This window comes from Schistocerca cancellata, chromosome 3 (genome assembly GCF_023864275.1).
Source record: "Schistocerca cancellata isolate TAMUIC-IGC-003103 chromosome 3, iqSchCanc2.1, whole genome shotgun sequence".
Taxonomy (NCBI): Eukaryota; Metazoa; Arthropoda; class Insecta; order Orthoptera; family Acrididae; genus Schistocerca; species Schistocerca cancellata.
In genome coordinates, this window is record NC_064628.1 from 535,747,646 (window position 1) to 535,764,619 (window position 16,974).

The following is a 16,974-nucleotide window of genomic DNA, read 5'->3' on the forward strand; positions in this document are numbered from 1 at the left end:
GAGTTTTGTTTGTCTATAAATGGATGGACTGACATCTTCACAGGTAAATTGCATTTACATCTCCATCTATAGGCATACTTTGCAAGCCATCGTACAGTGCATGGCGGAGGGTATGCTGTACCACAACTAGACGTTTCCTTTCCTATTCCACTCGCAAACAGAGCGAGAGAAAAAGATTGATTATATGCGTCGCTGTGAACGCTAGTTTCTTGAATCTTCGTCGTCCTCACGCGAAGTGTATGTTGGCGATAGAAGAATCCTTCTGCAGTCAACTTCAGATGTCAATTTTCTCAAAATTGTTCCTAAAAAAGAACATCACTTTCCCTCCAGGGATTCACATTATGGCTCTTGAAGCATTGACCACTAATTTTGTGGGAGAATAGGAACACTTTAACAGGCCTGCATTCTGAGGGAAACCTAGGTCCGCAGGCTCATACACGTTTCGGATTGGTTAGTCAGCAGACTGGTATTTTGCTGTTGTTTACAGGGTGAGCTTTTCCAGCATATTTCGAAGACACATCTCAGATCATTTCGGCTTGCAAGTGGGAAGAGCAGAAGTATATTTTTCAACATATTGCTGTCTACCCTAGAGCCATTTAAGTGCCCAGTCCTTCTGGGAAGGATATGACAACATTTGTGAATCTGGAATCAGTAACAGCTATCCGACATAAGGAGCGGTGATTGTTGTCGGTACAGTCCCAACATGCAGGCGAGGGGCGCCAAACGGTGCCAGTGGTGGCAGCTGCTTGCGCGTAACCTCGTGGTATGACGGCGGTGGAGAAGAGAGTGAAACATACTGCTGCTCCAGAGACTGACAGGTCGCAGCAGGATTAGTTAGGGAGCAGGGTACTGAAATTCTAAGTAACGTACTTCCACCAGCTTGACAAGGCAACCGACAGACAGAACGTAATTAGTATTGCTTATCTTGAGCTATTTGACAACGACTACCACACATTTTGTTATCGGAGGAAGTGCTAACTAGCCTGTGGAATCACCAGAGACGTCACATAATCGATTGTAGTGGTTATCTGCAAGTGTAATGTGACTGCTGGAAAAAAGTTACCCACCATGCAAAGGGACTGTCATGCTCAATTTAACTAATTACTCAATCAGTTTGTTATCACTGATGTGTTACCATGTTGTTGAAGCAGTAATCAGGCGTTTTTTTTGCTGCGGCGAGATATTTTAATTTAATTTTAATCTTCCGCCTACAATGGGCGAGACGACCATTTTAAAAAAATCAGCTCTGTTATCGAATTTATAAAGTGATAGAGTGTTAAAGTGATATTTACAACTCCTCTGGGCTGCTATTTAGCTACATTAAGAGTCTGTGTAGGTGACGAGATATTTGGCTACCTTAAGAGATTTGGAAAGTGAGGAGGCATCCTGTTGACGGGGTAGAAAATGCTCTTAGCACTCCGTCATGAGCCAAAAATGAGTTTAATATTCTAGCCTTGTGATGCAGGAAGTAACAGATATAAAGCTGATAATAACAAATTTGTCTACCTTAAAAGAGAATACTTGGTGGAATTGTAGCCTACGTCATACTGTTGTTCAGGATTTTCACAGCAAGTGAAATACGTGTATGTTTCGATTTCTTCTGTCTTTGAAAACATATCGTAGAAAAGGGAGGAATCTGCATTTCATGTGAAATATTCGAGGTGTGTGGAACACAACATTCCTGTTTCAGAATGGGTTTTTAAAGTGAGGAGATTATGTAGGGGGTGAAATTGTAATTAGAATTATATGTCCAAGTCACGCCTGCTTGTCACAGTGTGCCGTAGCAGGAATGATCACGAGACTTCAGCTGACCGGAAGCCGTTGCTTAGCCTTCTGCGACTGGCAGATACAAAGAAGGATTCTAGCTAGTCAGCTCTTGCCTGCGGCTATGGGGGCAAGTGCAGGCAGCAGCATGTGTGAACGAACTAGCCAGTTTGTTGGTTGAGCGGCAGCAGAAGCAGATGAATGTGTTGCTTGTATTGTCCGGTTTCTATGGGGAGATTCGAGAAGACTCAGTATGGTAAGTGCTTGTGCTCAACGATTATTCCATCTCATGTGCCGGCCGCGGTGGTCTCGCGGTTCTAGGCGCTCAGTCCGGAACCGCGCGACTGCTACGGTCGCAGGTTCGAATCCTGCATCGGGCATGGATGTGTGTGATGTCCTCAGGTTAGTTAGGTTTAAGTAGTTCTAAGTTCTAGGGGACTGATGACCACAGATGTTAAGTCCCATAGTGCTCAGAGCCATTTGATTTTTCCATCTCATGTAAATTGACCGGTTGATGGCTGGGAAGCCTTGACAACAGTCTCTCTGGCTTCTGAGTGTCTGGTACGGCCGGCGTGTGATTGGAGATGGATGCTCAACTGCCGGAAAGACTAATGGAGCCGCGGCTCCCTAGCACTCCTGCAGGTGGGGCACTCGGCGCGTACTCACGATAGCGAGTGTGTATGATTGGAAGGCTTTCTTTTTTGCCAAATATGTTTGGTGGAAACGTTGTGGTGGGAGAGGATGCTTGTGGTCTCAAACATTGGTGTATAGAAGACCTCAGATATATTGAGTGCTGTACCTATTTGTGGCGGAAATTTAATTACTCGATTTACAAAATGTGTAAGTGTGATTCTCAAACCCTGAAGATCTCATGCGCGTTTCATTACGAAGAAGAATCATGGTAAGCAGTGCCGAGTGTTTTAAGCAACCCATTTCACCCCTTTAAATTATTAGTAAATTAATTTTATGGGGTAGAGCAAAAGGACTATTTCACGCCATTTTTGAAATTTCAAATGTGCCAGCTCCACCCTTTGTCCTGTGATGTAAGAGTGTGCTGTTTTCCCAGCCCACATAAAGAGAACTACAGCCCAGCATTTTCCACCAATTTAATTAATTAATTTAGTTAATGTCTACATAAATAAGCAATATATTTCTCGAATCTACTGCCCATTTTGTGTAATGAGATCCTCCCTGTCCAACAGCTCAAGACAGACTGTGCTTCTTCCGTCAATTCAGAAGTTGGGGAGGGAAAGTGACAAACAGGACATAACCTCATGAGAGAGACCAGGAGAGAGAGAGGTCTCCAAGAACAGAGGGGGTGCCTCGGGCCATTAGGCATGTGGATCCACCCAGACTGGTATTGGCAGATGTGGCAGTTGGCAGTGATGGCAGGCTGTGCTGCCTCCAATACCAATTTTTCTGTGGCAGTCTGTGTGGCCCCTGAATGGAATTTCTCTATGTGATATGGAGGATAGGAACTTGGCACATGAGCAGTGTCATGGTAGTTCCATTGGCTACAACATGACGATTTTTAGTAGCACACACTGCTGCATACAATCTCAGAACGTGCCATTAGCCTGCAGGCTTCCACAGTGAATGTTGCTGTCACAGTGCTTGGTGCTCCATAAGTAGCCAGGGGCACTTGGCCGGCAGATACAGATGATAGCATGCCTGGTGCCAATTTGGCTGACATACATGTAGGTGACCCAAGATGGTGGCTAATATGTCACATTTCATTCAGTTCCTCAGTACTTATAGGTATACAGTTATTACATTATACAGAGTGGTTGGGGGCTGCAGACATGAGGTTTAGTCATGTAGGGAAGGGGAGGGGAGGGTAGGGGAGGAGCCTGTGCAGCACAGATTGAGTTTTTTCCTGCCATTTCCAGATGGGAGGGAAGAAGGGAGTGGGGGAGGAGAGGAGAGGCTGGGAGATATCCCAGCAAGGTAAAAGTGGCTCAGAACTGGGCTGGAGAGGGGTAACAAAAAAGAGCTCCTTTTCGCAGAGGGGTGTGGGAGAAGGAGCGGAGAAGTGTTGGTGTCTCAGAAGGACACATTGTCCCCTGATGGTCGTAATTCAGCCCCAAGGGCGTGATAAATCAGTCCAAGGGGGTCATAATCCACTAAGCAGAACAATAGGTTATTGGAAGGCGAATAGGGATAATTTGCTCCCCAAATATTAATTACCCCTGAAAGTATCTAATACACCCAAACAAAATGTGCCAGAAATCTCTTTACTCTGCTACTACAGCAGTATTCTTTCTACCTGCATCATACCTCAAACAAGAAGTACTGTTTTAATCTGTTTGCATGTATCTTCATTTCCTTGTTTCCCCTCAGTTGTACGACTACATTTGGCACATCTATTCTGTTTACTTCATATGATCCTCAACACCTTTAGTCTAATTTGCTAGATCTGTCACGTTTTACTGCTTCATCGTATAGCAACAGTTTGGCTTTGTCGTTTTCGTACTGTTCCTCATAGTTGTTTGTGTTGTATTATTGATTATCTTATTATTGTGTGTATCTTGCAGTCTGGCTTTTAATTTGTTCACATATGAATCATAGCCATAGCTTACCTTTGCTAATTATCGTTGCAATGTTCCTGGGATGTTTATATTTCTGCCATACATCAATTCAAAAGGTGTCTACCCTGTACTACTACACTACTGGTCCTTAAAATTGCTACACCAAGAAGAAATGCAGATGATAAACGGGTATTCATTGGACAAATATATTATACTAGAACTGACATGTGATTACATTTTCACGCAGTTTGGGTGCATAGATCCTGAGAAACCATTACCCAGAACAACCACCTCTGGCCGTAATAAAGGTCTTAATACGCCTGGGCATTGAGTCAAACAGAGCTTGGATGGCGTGTACAGGTACAGCTGCCCATGCAGCTTCAACACGATACCACAGTTCACCAAGAGCAGTGACTGGCGTATTGTGACGAGCCAGTTGCTGGACCACCATTGACCACACGTTTTCAATTGGTGAGAGATCTGGAGAATGTGCTCGCCAGGGCAGCAGTCGAACACTTTCCATATCCACAAAGGCCCGTACAGGACCTGCAACATGCGGTCGTGCATTACACTGCTGAAATGTAATGTTTCGCAGGGATGTAATGAAAGGTAGAGCCACTGGTCGTAACACATCTGAAATGTAACGTCCACTGTTCAAAGTGCCGTTAATGCGAACAAGAGGTGACCGAGACGTTTAACCAATGGCACCCCATACCATCACGCCGGGTGATAAGCCAGTATGGCGATGACGAATACACGCTTCCAATGTGTGTTCACCGCGATGTCGCCAAACACGGATGCGGCCATCATGATGTTGTAGACAGAACCTGGATTCATCCGAAAAAATGACGTTTTGCCATTCGTTCGTCGTTCGTCGTTGAGTACAACATCGCAGGCGCTCCTGTCTGTGATGCAGCGTCAAGGGTAACTGCAGCCATGGTCTCCGAGCTGATAGTCCATGCTGCTGCAAACGTCGTCGAACTGTTCGTGCAGATGGTTGTTGTCTTGGAAACGTCCCCATCTGTTGACTCAGGGATCGAGACGTGGCTGCACGATCCGTTACAGCTATGCGGATGAGAGGCCTTTCATCTCGACTGCTAGCGATACGAGGCCGTTGGGATCCAGCACGGTGTTCCGTATTACCCTCCTGAACGCACTGATTCCATATTCTGCTAACAGTCATTGGATCTCGACCAACGCGAGCAGCAATGTCGCGATACGATAAACGGCAATCGCGATAGGCTACAATCCGACCTTTACAATCCGACCTTTATCAAAGTCGGAAACGTGATGGTACGCATTTCCCCTCCTTACACGAGGCATCACAACAACGTTTCACCAGGCTACGCCGGTCAACTGCTGTTTGTGTATGAGAAATCGGTTGGAAACTTTCTTCATGTCAGCACGTTGTAGGTGTCACCACCGACGCCAACCTTTGTCGCAAATTTAAAAAAAAATGTTTTAAAAATTCAGTTTTCACCAAAACGAAAAAGTTGTCAGCCTTGTTTTAAGCTATGGGGTATCTAATATTAATGACGAGAATACACACAATGCAAACACTCAGGTACTTACAATAGAGTTTTGAATCCTGGAGGCTGCCTCCGTTTTGCTCTAAAGTGAATGAAAAACTCTTTGTAGGACCATTTTCTTCATAATTAACGATATTTCAGTTTTAAAAACATTTATTAATAAAGAAAGTACGACATTATTGGCATAATACATTAATTCTACACTTCTTCTTCAGTCTTCTAGCTCCCCTTCAGTCACTTCAGCATCTGACGTCAACTGGTCGTTTTGCCCAACATACGTTCTGGCCAGCTGTTTGACATCTTTAAACTTCAGGCCTTTAAGCGGGAGGAGACAATGATAAGCTTGATGTAGGTGGTCCATTGTTATGAAACTCGCATGTCCTTGGTTGCAAATTTGCACATTATCAAAGACAGTCATCCCTACGGTCGCACTGCATTGAATAATCCCTTTACCAATGTATGGCCGTTCATAGAGCCATATTTTGTATTTAGTGATGAAATATTTTCCTCTTTTCTTGTTCGTTAATGATACGTAAGGGTTCTTTACAAAAAATTTCTTCAACGTGTCAACAAAGTGGAAAATAAATCTCGGGTCCACATCAGTGACATGAAACGCGCTATGTTTACACCCGTCTGCTGAACAGTGCGAACACAACCTCCTTCCTGCTATTGTTTGGGGGAAGAACGAGGCAGCTCCCGGAGCTGCCTCTGTTTTCAAGCAAACTCGGAGTACAGGCAACTCCAACTGTTGGATTTCTCTGAAGCTAGTGGGTGGAGCTGCCTCATTCTTGCACCAAACGAAGGGGCTTTTTTTTTGTATGTGACAGAATGCTCAACTTAATAGAGCCAAAAAGTTGAGCTGCCTCCTTCTTGCGCCAAACCCCTCAACTTGTAAACTCTTTCAGGGAGATCAGTTTAAAAAATTGACCCTTTGTCAGTCAGAATCACTGAAAGAATTCCATATCTTAAAACAATGTGTTCTGTAAACGCTTCTGCTACGTGTCAGCGCCTTGTGGTTCTATTGGCACAGCTAATGTAAACTTATTGAAATTGTCTTGGAACGTCACCGTGTGTTTTTTACCTGTGCTTGATACATTTAGGGGGACTACAATGTTCGTTGAACAGTTTTCGAAAATACTTTCCACAGTGTGTGTTATTTACAGCGGCATTTTTGTCTCTGCCTGTTTAAAGTAATTTTTTTTGGTCTGATGGACACTTACGTATGTATTCTTCTACGATGCATTTCAGTCCTTTCCATTGTTTACACTGCTTTATCCTTTGTAACGTCCTGTGCATATCCTAGTGCCCCCCCCCATACCTCGCCGCAAAGGATTATCATGCACTTCTTTTAGTATTTCTTCCCTTTACTTAGGACTGATATCGTTTTCTCCAACATCTGCCTTTGCACCTACTGTTGTCTCCTCACTACTTTCTGTTTCAGCGCTTGCTTGATTTTGTCGCCAAAATTACATTGTTGAGTTAATAAAATCGTTACCGTTACTTTACACTAGTGACCGGGTTTCATTTGAATGCCCCTCACTCATTCAGTACTGCTACTCACCGAAGCACTTACGTTGCTGCCAATGCGTGTATATGTTATTGTAAAAGCAAGATGATTGGTAAATCTCCCGTTGATAGCTTGCTATCTGCTACAGTAATTTTCCAGAGAATCACTTTCCGTTTGAGAACTACAATGTTCAGCCACGTTAGCATTCCCTATTGTTAGTTTCTTGTAGCGACGCTGACAAGTTGAGTGACTGTCGTCTGTTGCTGCGGGATAATGTAATTCGTTGCGGACGTGTATGAGCGCGTGGAGAACTGGCAGCAGCGAGGCCTTACTGCTGCCCCGCACGTCCTGCTAGCTACAGCTGCCGGAGGAAACCTGCTGCGGACTCTCCCTAAGCTGGACTCGTCTTGCTAATTATACGACTTCAGCACTCACCACGCATCCCTCTGGACTGCCACCGCACGTGACTGCAATTGAACCAGCCCTTACATCAGCGGATGTCTCTCAGCACTAAAATTTAATTCATCACCGTCATCATTTCCTTCTTGCTCTCCAGTGGAACTTAGGGCAGCTACAATTCATTTCCGTCCGACTGTGTGTGCTGAGCCCTCGCGCCGGATCGTGCCGCAACTCCTCTATCCTTCCCCTTCACGCAGTCTGCGCTGTTACTTTTTTTTAACTTGCTTCCAGAATTCCAGTCGAATGTACGTTTGATTTTCTCACGTTCTGGATTTTAGAGAATACACCTAACGCAACACCATTTGCTTTCACTCTGAGTCCTATTAAGCCGGTTTGAGTGAATTTCCAGAGTATTTCATTTGATGATGTCTGGCCATATCAAATGAACGCTGGTGGTGGGACGGGGTCGAGGAATACGGTATTGCATGTTATCTAGCAGAAGATTTTTTATATTAAGATGTGCAGACATACATGTACTTTGGAAAAAACTGCCGTTATTTTTTTAAATTTTTTCACAGTGGTTTGTTTTGTTTTTCTGTCGTGAGATCAGTCTCGCCTTCAATCTACGTCTACACCCGTTTATAAATACGCAGATGCTTCATAATGTTTTTTGGGCAATTTAGAAATTTCTGAAAGAAGACTGTAGCTTTAGTCTCTTTAGCTTCTCTGAAATAGGGATTGTTTGAGGTAACCAGTGAAGCACTAGTGTGTAGTAACAATAATAGCGAATTGTGCTTGAAACAATAAAGTTTATTGTTAGTTTATTCTGATGTTTAAAAATGCTTACTAAACAAGTTACTTACCATAGTGTCATTTAATACTAATGCAGAGTAGGTTGAAGTAGGACTTGTGCGAAACGCGACTAGTTATTAATAAAAATGTCATCGTCAGTGTTGAGCAGCTATTGCAAACTATTCTGTCAGTCTTGTGCAACTTGTTCAACGATCATCAAAAGTGATTCATTAACTCTGTCGCAATAAGATCACTTGTCATCCAGTTCATACATTTATAACGAGTTGGTAAAATCTGAATACATTACATACTGTCTACAGAAAGTTGTCCTGTTTGAAATGCCTACTTATAATATATAATTCTTGACCCAAGACACTTCATTAAACGCCATCCGACTATATTTTAAGAATTAATTGAGAAGGCGGAGGCTTATTTTGTGGAAGAACGAGTTGATCGGTGGTCAAAAATAAACATTTAAATGAACTTTAATGAGCAAATTACCTGTCTGCAAGATCATGACCGTGCGAGGTGCCGGGATGGAGAAGAGTTTGTACCTCTTTAATTCAGACGAATTTTGCATGAGAACGAGACATGCACTCGACACCCTCCTTATCTACCACCTAATTAATTATGCGCACAACGGTAACAGAAGAAAATGATAGTGGGCCCTGCTAGTTGGTAAAATAAGGGGTGCACACTCACAATAATTTAATAAAAATCGTAATATACTCAGGGAAAAAAGAGAACTTTATCATAATAAACAACAGGAAATGGGATTCTGCATATATCTGCGAAATGAAATGCGGATTAAATATTACAATGAGATTTATTATTTATCAGAACATAAATGCACATGATTGTCGACACGCACAGTAGGTTAAAGGATAGGGTATACTGAAATATTATGAGAATAAGAGCTGGCTCGAGAACAAGGGACTCCTGCTCTCTGTGATAATAGATTGACGATAATTACTGAAGATTCTAACGAATTAAATATTAATCTTCCGAATATATAGCAGCATCGCAATTAGTAGTGAGAGCTCAAATGAGATCTCATGGAGAAAAAAGCAAGGTGGACTTGTAGCAAAGCGAGCGCGTGTGCTGCTGAGGGATTCAGTACAAAATTGATAAGGTCCTACAATGCCGGAGCTTCAAAATACTGTACCAGTACTGAAATCTAAGGCACGTCGTCGGTAGACAGCGTCCTGATGATGTAGGCGCCGACTTCTGCCGTGCAGCAACTCTGTGTCAACACCTGGCCGCGAAGGCTCTCTGAGAATTTTAAGTTCTTCCGAAAACGAGCGACCAAGTCGCAAGACCGTCCGACTCCGAGGAAGATCAGATCCCGAATCCCGCTCTGTGATGCGATGCAAGCAGTGAAGCCAGCATTGCTCAACACCCTACTCTCATCGAAAACTGCGAATCAGCATTCAGTTCTGATTCCAAAATTCCCCCACGCTGTCTCAGAACATCATTCGCGCCAATGGCGACCGTTCCCTCCAATTTCTAGCAGAGATTTATGACGTCAACTAGCCTCTGCTATTCAGCTGAGGGCACTGAACTTGCCGTTTGAACAGCTACGAAAACAACCTGCCTAGACCACCGGCCATCTGGTGCCAGACAGTTGCACCCAGCAGGGCACAGTCCACAAGTATTCTCAGAATCATGAGGACAATGCAGTCAGTCGGTGCCAGGAATCTTCGTTCCGGACGCACTGAAATGGTAAACACATCAACTGCGGCGACACTCAGACGTCTCGCAGGTCGTTTCGCCCTGCATACAATAGGCGAAACTCGACTGACGTCAGTCGTTCCACCAGGCGCATCAGCCTACTGTAGGAACCTATCAGAATTCAGGGAAGTGCAGCTCCCAACCGGAAACGCAGTGTGTCGCAGTACCGTGCAATGACATAGAACATTAATAAAATTGATAAAAATGAGACATGCAAAAGAGGGTATGGAACCTCTCAACCTGACTCACGAAACATGTAAATTCCGCACCTAATAAACAAGTACATGTGCAATGACCGTTTGTGGCCATGAAATTAATGTCACTGGGGAAAAAATTACTCACCACTTCAGAAATCATTACAAGAATAATATAGTATCTTGTAATTTGCCTCTGGTTCAAAATGGTTCAAATGGCTCTGAGGTCATCAGTCCCCTAGAACTTAGAACTACTTAAACCTAACTAACCTAAGGACATCACACACATCAATGCCCGAGGCAGGATTCGAACCTGCGACCGTAGCAGCAGCGTGGCTCCGGACTGAAGCGCCTAGAACCGCTCGGTCACCGCGGCCGGCTTGCCTCTGGAGTTGATATACACCCAGTTTCGGTTGGAAAGTGAGGCCCGGATGTTGCATCCAGGTTAAGCCATTCGCTGAGGATTTGATCGCCCAATCACACCAGTTTGCGGGGATGCTGATCTCGGCGTTTTCCCGCTGTCCCAACATGTTCCACTGATTTTAGTGGGTCGCAGGTCAGGTGATTTTGCAGGCCAGTCGATATGTAACAGGGTGGTGAAGTGCTCAGTAAACCGTTCACATATTCTTCCATCACGATGGACTTTGCTGTCGTCGTCTTTATGTGCCTGTGTGAGGAATGGCCTCTTGCGAGGTGACAGACTCCAAATATCCATTGCGTGCAGTTCCCGTCGCAATGTTCTCTCGCTATCAGGTTGGGATGGACCTTCATTCAGTGCCTGCAGCAATCCTATCGGGTTTGGAAGCAATTATGCTTCACAGGCTGTGAAACTCGTCTCCGCTCCCTCTCAGTCAGGATCTTTTTCCGACCGCAATTCTAACGTCGTGTTTCTTGACCAGGTGTAGACATGCTGAACACTCCACCGCTAAACACCAACAAGCCCTTCAACGTCTCACACTTTATGGCCAAACACGACTTCTCCTTTTTGCCACTCTGTCGCGTCCTTACATTTACCCACGTTTACGTGCAATGTTCACTTGAAACATGAATGTCTCATTGATCGCTACTGCCTTATGCTCAGTAATAGACAGTGAGCCGCGCGGGATAGCCATGCGGTCTAGGGGGTCTTGCACGGTTCGCGTGGTTCCCCCCGTCGGAGGTTCGAGTCCTCCCTCGGGCATGGGTGTGTGTGTGTTGTCCTTAGCGTAAGTTAGTTTCAGCTAGATTAAGTGGTTAGTAAGCCTAGGGACCGATCACCCATAGTCTCTACCACAAATTTCCAAATAGACAGTGAGCGTTCGGTTGAGCACGTGACTCGATTGCTGCGCCTTCAGCAAAGGCTTACCAAGTCATCTGTGTAAGTGCACTGCGGTGACCAACTTCGTGTGGTGAGCTTACAATGTACTACAATAAACTGTGGGTAGAACCGGAAATACCTTTGGCCACTACGAAGATGTCGAAGCAACATACCTTGAAAAAAGCCCGAAAGATCGTGCAGAGAAGTTATGACTAATCATGCTGGGGAACGAATAAATGGTGACTATGAACGCAGCTGGTGTGAATGAACACGTTAGCTGAAGCAGAACCTCCACTGCACCTTAATTGCAAAGTGCGCGAACCATGGCATGTTACGTAGAACCGTTGTGTTTCAAGTGTCAGCTTAACAGTGGCAACGAAATGTATATGTATTCGGAGAGATGTTATTCAAGTTAATGATTATTTCAACTCAAGACACATCTTATCATACAAAGCACAGAGTACAAGGAAGAAAGGAAGAGTAAGGTTCAACGTCCTATCGACGTCGAGGTTATTAGGGAGGGAGCACAAGCTCGGTATTTTTCGAGGATTGAGAAGGAAATAGGCCGTACCCTTTCAAAGGAACCATCCAAGCGTTTGCATGGAGTGATCTAAGGAAACCACAGAAAACTTAAATCTGAATGGTTGGACGGAGTTTTGAACCGTCGTCGTCTAGTACATAGTATATGGTTCATACAGGAACCACGCGGCACTCTATGCCACCATATTACAAAGAATCAGCCCACAAATTGTTTACGAATTCTAAGAAAACATCAAGAATGTTTAAATGAATGAGATTGTGGTTTTATTTGACTCGCCTACGATTTGGATGTACTACTGAAAAACCCCCCCCATGAACCATGGACCTTGCCGTTGGTGGGGAGGCTTGCGTGCCTCAGCGATACAGATGGCCGTACCGTAGGTGCAACCACAACGGAGGGGTATCTGTTGAGAGGCCAGACAAACATGTGGTTCCTGAAGAGGGGCAGCAGCCTTTTCAGTAGTTGCAGGGGCAACAGTCTGGATGATTGACTGATCTGGCCTTGTAACATTAACCAAAACGGCCTTGCTGTGCTGGTACTGCGAACGGCTGAAAGCAAGGGGAAACTACAGCCGTAATTTTTCCCGAGGACATGCAGCTCTACTGTATGATTAAATGATGATGGCGTCCTCTTGGGTAAAATATTCCGGAGGTAAAATAGTCCCCCATTCGGATCTCCGGGCGGGGACTACTCAAGAGGACGTCGTTATCAGGAGAAAGAAAACTGGCGTTCTACGGATCGGAGCGTGGAATGTCAGATCACTTAATCGGGCAGGTAGGTTAGAAAATTTAAAACGGGAGATGGATAGATTAAAGTTAGATATAGTGGGAATTAGTGAAGTTCGGTGGCAGGAGGAACAAGACTTTTGGTCAGGTGATTACAGGGTTATAAATACAAAATCAAATAGGGGTAATGCAGGAGTAGGTTTAATAATGAATAAAAAAATAGGAGTGCGGGTTAGCTACTACAAACAGCATAGTGAACGCATTATTGTGGCCAAGATAGACTCAAAGCCCATGCCTACTACAGTAGTACAAGTTTATATGTCAACTACCTCTGCAGATGATGAAGAAATAGATGAAATGTATGACGAGATAAAAGAAATTATTCAGGTAGTGAAGGGAGATGAAAATTTAATAGTCATGGGTGACTGGAATTCGTCAGTAGGAAAAGGGAGAGAAGGAAACATAGTAGGTGAATATGGATTGGGGGGAAGGAATGAAAGAGGAAGCCGCCTTGTAGAATTTTGCACAGAGCATAACTTAATCATAGCTAACACTTGGTTTAAGAATCATGAAAGGAGGCTGTATACATGGAAGAAGCCTGGAGATACTGACAGGTTTCAGATAGATTATATAATGGTAAGACAGAGATTTAGGAACCAGGTTTTAAATTGTAAGACATTTCCTGGGGCAGATGTAGATTCTGACCACAATCTATTGGTTATGAACTGCAGATTGAAACTGAAGAAACTGCAAAAAGGTGGGAATTTAAGGAGATGGGACCTGGATAAACTGAAAGAACCAGAGGTTGTAGAGAGTTTCAGGGAGAGTATTAGGGAACAATTGACTGGAATGGGGGAAAGAAATACAGTAGAAGAAGAATGGGTAGCTCTGAGGGATGAAGTGGTGAAGGCAGCAGAGGATCAAGTAGGTAAAAAGACGCGGGCTAATAGAAATCCTTGGGTAACAGAAGAAATATTGAATTTAATTGATGAAAGGAGAAAATATAAAAATGCAGTAAATGAAGCAGGCAAAAAGGAATACAAACGTCTCAAAAATGAAATCGACAGGAAGTGCAAAATGGCTAAGCAGGGATGGCTAGAGGACAAATGTAAGGATGTAGAGGCTTGTCTCACTAGGGGTAAGATAGATACTGCCTACAGGAAAATTAAAGAGACCTTTGGAGAGAAGAGAACCACATGTATGAATATCAAGAGCTCAGATGGCAACCCAGTTCTAAGCAAAGAAGGGAAGGCAGAAAGGTGGAAGGAGTATATAGAGGGTTTATACAAGGGCGATGTACTTGAGGACAATATTATGGAAATGGAAGAGGATGTAGATGAAGATGAAATGGGAGATAAGATACTGCGTGAAGAGTTTGACAGAGCACTGAAAGACCTGAGTCAAAACAAGGCCCCGGGAGTAGACAACATACCATTAGAACTACTGATGGCCTCGGGAGAGCCAGTCATGACAAAACTCTACCATCTGGTGAGCACGATGTATGAGACAGGCGAAATACCCTCAGACTTTAAGAAGAATATAATAATTCCAATCCCAAAGAAAGCAGGTGTTGACAGATGTGAAAGTTACCGAACTATCAGTTTAATAAGTCACAGCTGCAAAATACTAACGCGAATTCTTTACAGACGAATGGAAAAACTGGTAGAAGCCGACCTCGGGGAAGATCAGTTTGGATTCCGTAGAAATGTTGGAACACGTGAGGCAATACTGACCTTACGACTTATCTTGGAAGAAAGATTAAGAAAAGGCAAACCTACATTTCTAGCATTTGTAGACTTAGAGAAAGCTTTTGACAATGTTGACTGGAATACTCTCTTTCAAATTCTGAAGGTGGCAGGGGTAAAATACAGGGAGCGAAAGGCTATTTACAATTTGTACAGAAACCAGATGGCAGTTATAAGAGTCGAGGGGCATGAAAGGGAAGCAGTGATTGGGAAGGGAGTGAGACAGGGTTGTAGCCTCTCCCCGATGTTATTCAATCTGTATATTGAGCAAGCAGTAAAGGAAACAAAAGAAAAATTCGGAGTAGGTATTAAAATTCATGGAGAAGAAGTAAAAACTTTGAGGTTCGCCGATGACATTGTAATTCTGTCAGAGACAGCAAAGGACTTGGAAGAACAGTTGAACGGAATGGACAGTGTCTTGAAAGGAGGATATAAGATGAACATCAACAAAAGCAAAACGAGGATAATGGAATGTAGTCAAATTAAGTCGGGTGATGCTGAGGGAATTAGATTAGGAAATGAGACACTTAAACTAGTAAAGGAGTTTTGCTATTTAGGGAGTAAAATAACCGATGATGGTCGAAGTAGAGAGGATATAAAATGTAGACTGGCAATGGCAAGGAAAGCGTTTCTCAAGAAGAGAAATTTGTTAACATCGAATATAGATTTAGGTGTCAGGAAGTCGTTTCTGAAAGTATTTGTGTGGAGTGTAGCCATGTATGGAAGTGAGACATGGACGATAACTAGTTTGGACAAGAAGAGAATAGAAGCTTTCGAAATGTGGTGCTACAGAAGAATTCTGAAGATAAGGTGGGTAGATCACGTAACTAATGAGGAGGTATTGAATAGGATTGGGGAGAAGAGAAGTTTGTGGCACAACTTGACTAGAAGAAGGGATCGGTTGGTAGGACATGTTCTGAGGCATCGAGGGATCACAAATTTAGCATTGGAGGGCAGCGTGGAGGGTAAAAATCGTAGAGGGAGACCAAGAGATCAATACACTAAGCAGATTCAGAAGGATGTAGGTTGCAGTAGGTACTGGGAGATGAAGAAGCTTGCACAGGATAGAGTAGCATGGAGAGCTGCATCAAACCAGTCTCAGGACTGAAGACCACAACAACTGAAAAACCGATTTTTGACCCATGTGCGCCAAGACTAAGTATCTCAAAGTACAAAGCCTGTTGAATTTCACTACTCGTAAAGGCTCTTTACAAATCTAGAATTTTGCACTGAATTAATACACTAAGCTGTGTAGTGTTGCGCTTTACTTCATGTCAGTTGTAGCTCGTAACAAGAGTATGCTGAAAGCAATCTCACGGCAATTTACCGCATCAACTTTCTTTATTAAGAACATGTCAGCACATAGCTGCACACATACGGAGTCATGCATCCAGCACCTAACAAGGATCACCAGCAAGCCTCTCTCGTCACTGCATTACCAGCCCGAGGCAGCGCTCAGCCCTAACTGTCGGACACTCTGCTCGCCAAAGAACTCAGATCAGACTTTCCTTCACGACTGGCCAAAGAGCGTCCTCACTACAGTCATCGATTATTGTGCGCATATTATACAATGAATGTGCTCGCGAGCTAGAAAACGAGAAAAATTGTTGAGAATGGAAGTTGTCTTTTGTGACGAGTAACTTTCTACTTTAAGAAATGAAACTTTTTTCTATATTGTATTAAGTTACTGTTGTAGTTTTTACATGTGTTCTTGTACTTATTTTACATCCTTTTGCCTTTCAGCTGGTGAAATGGTGTTTTCTTTTTGTTGTGATGTGATTCGTATGCGAAGGTGGCGCTAGTTTGTTCATTTAGTTAATTTAAGCTCCCTATCCAAATTACTATGGGTAATTGGAGCGTTAAAACAGGAGTACAACCAAAGGTATCTGATATTCAGTCATAGCATTCGTTTTATGTAATAAGCATCTAAGAGAGGTTATTCATTTCAAAAAACAAGAGCTAACAGCCTGCTCTCGGCACCATGTCCATCAAGCGACCCGTAAGCACAGTTACAGTGAGATGACAAAAGTCATGGAATACCTCCTAATATCATGTCGGACCTCTATTTGCCCGGCATAGTGTAGCAACTCGACGTGGCATGGACTCGTTGGAAGACCCCTACAGGAATATTGAGCCATGCTGCCTCTATGGCCGTTCATAAGTGCGAAAGTTTTGCCGGTGCTGTATTTTTGCACGAACTGAATTTTCCATTTTCCATTGTT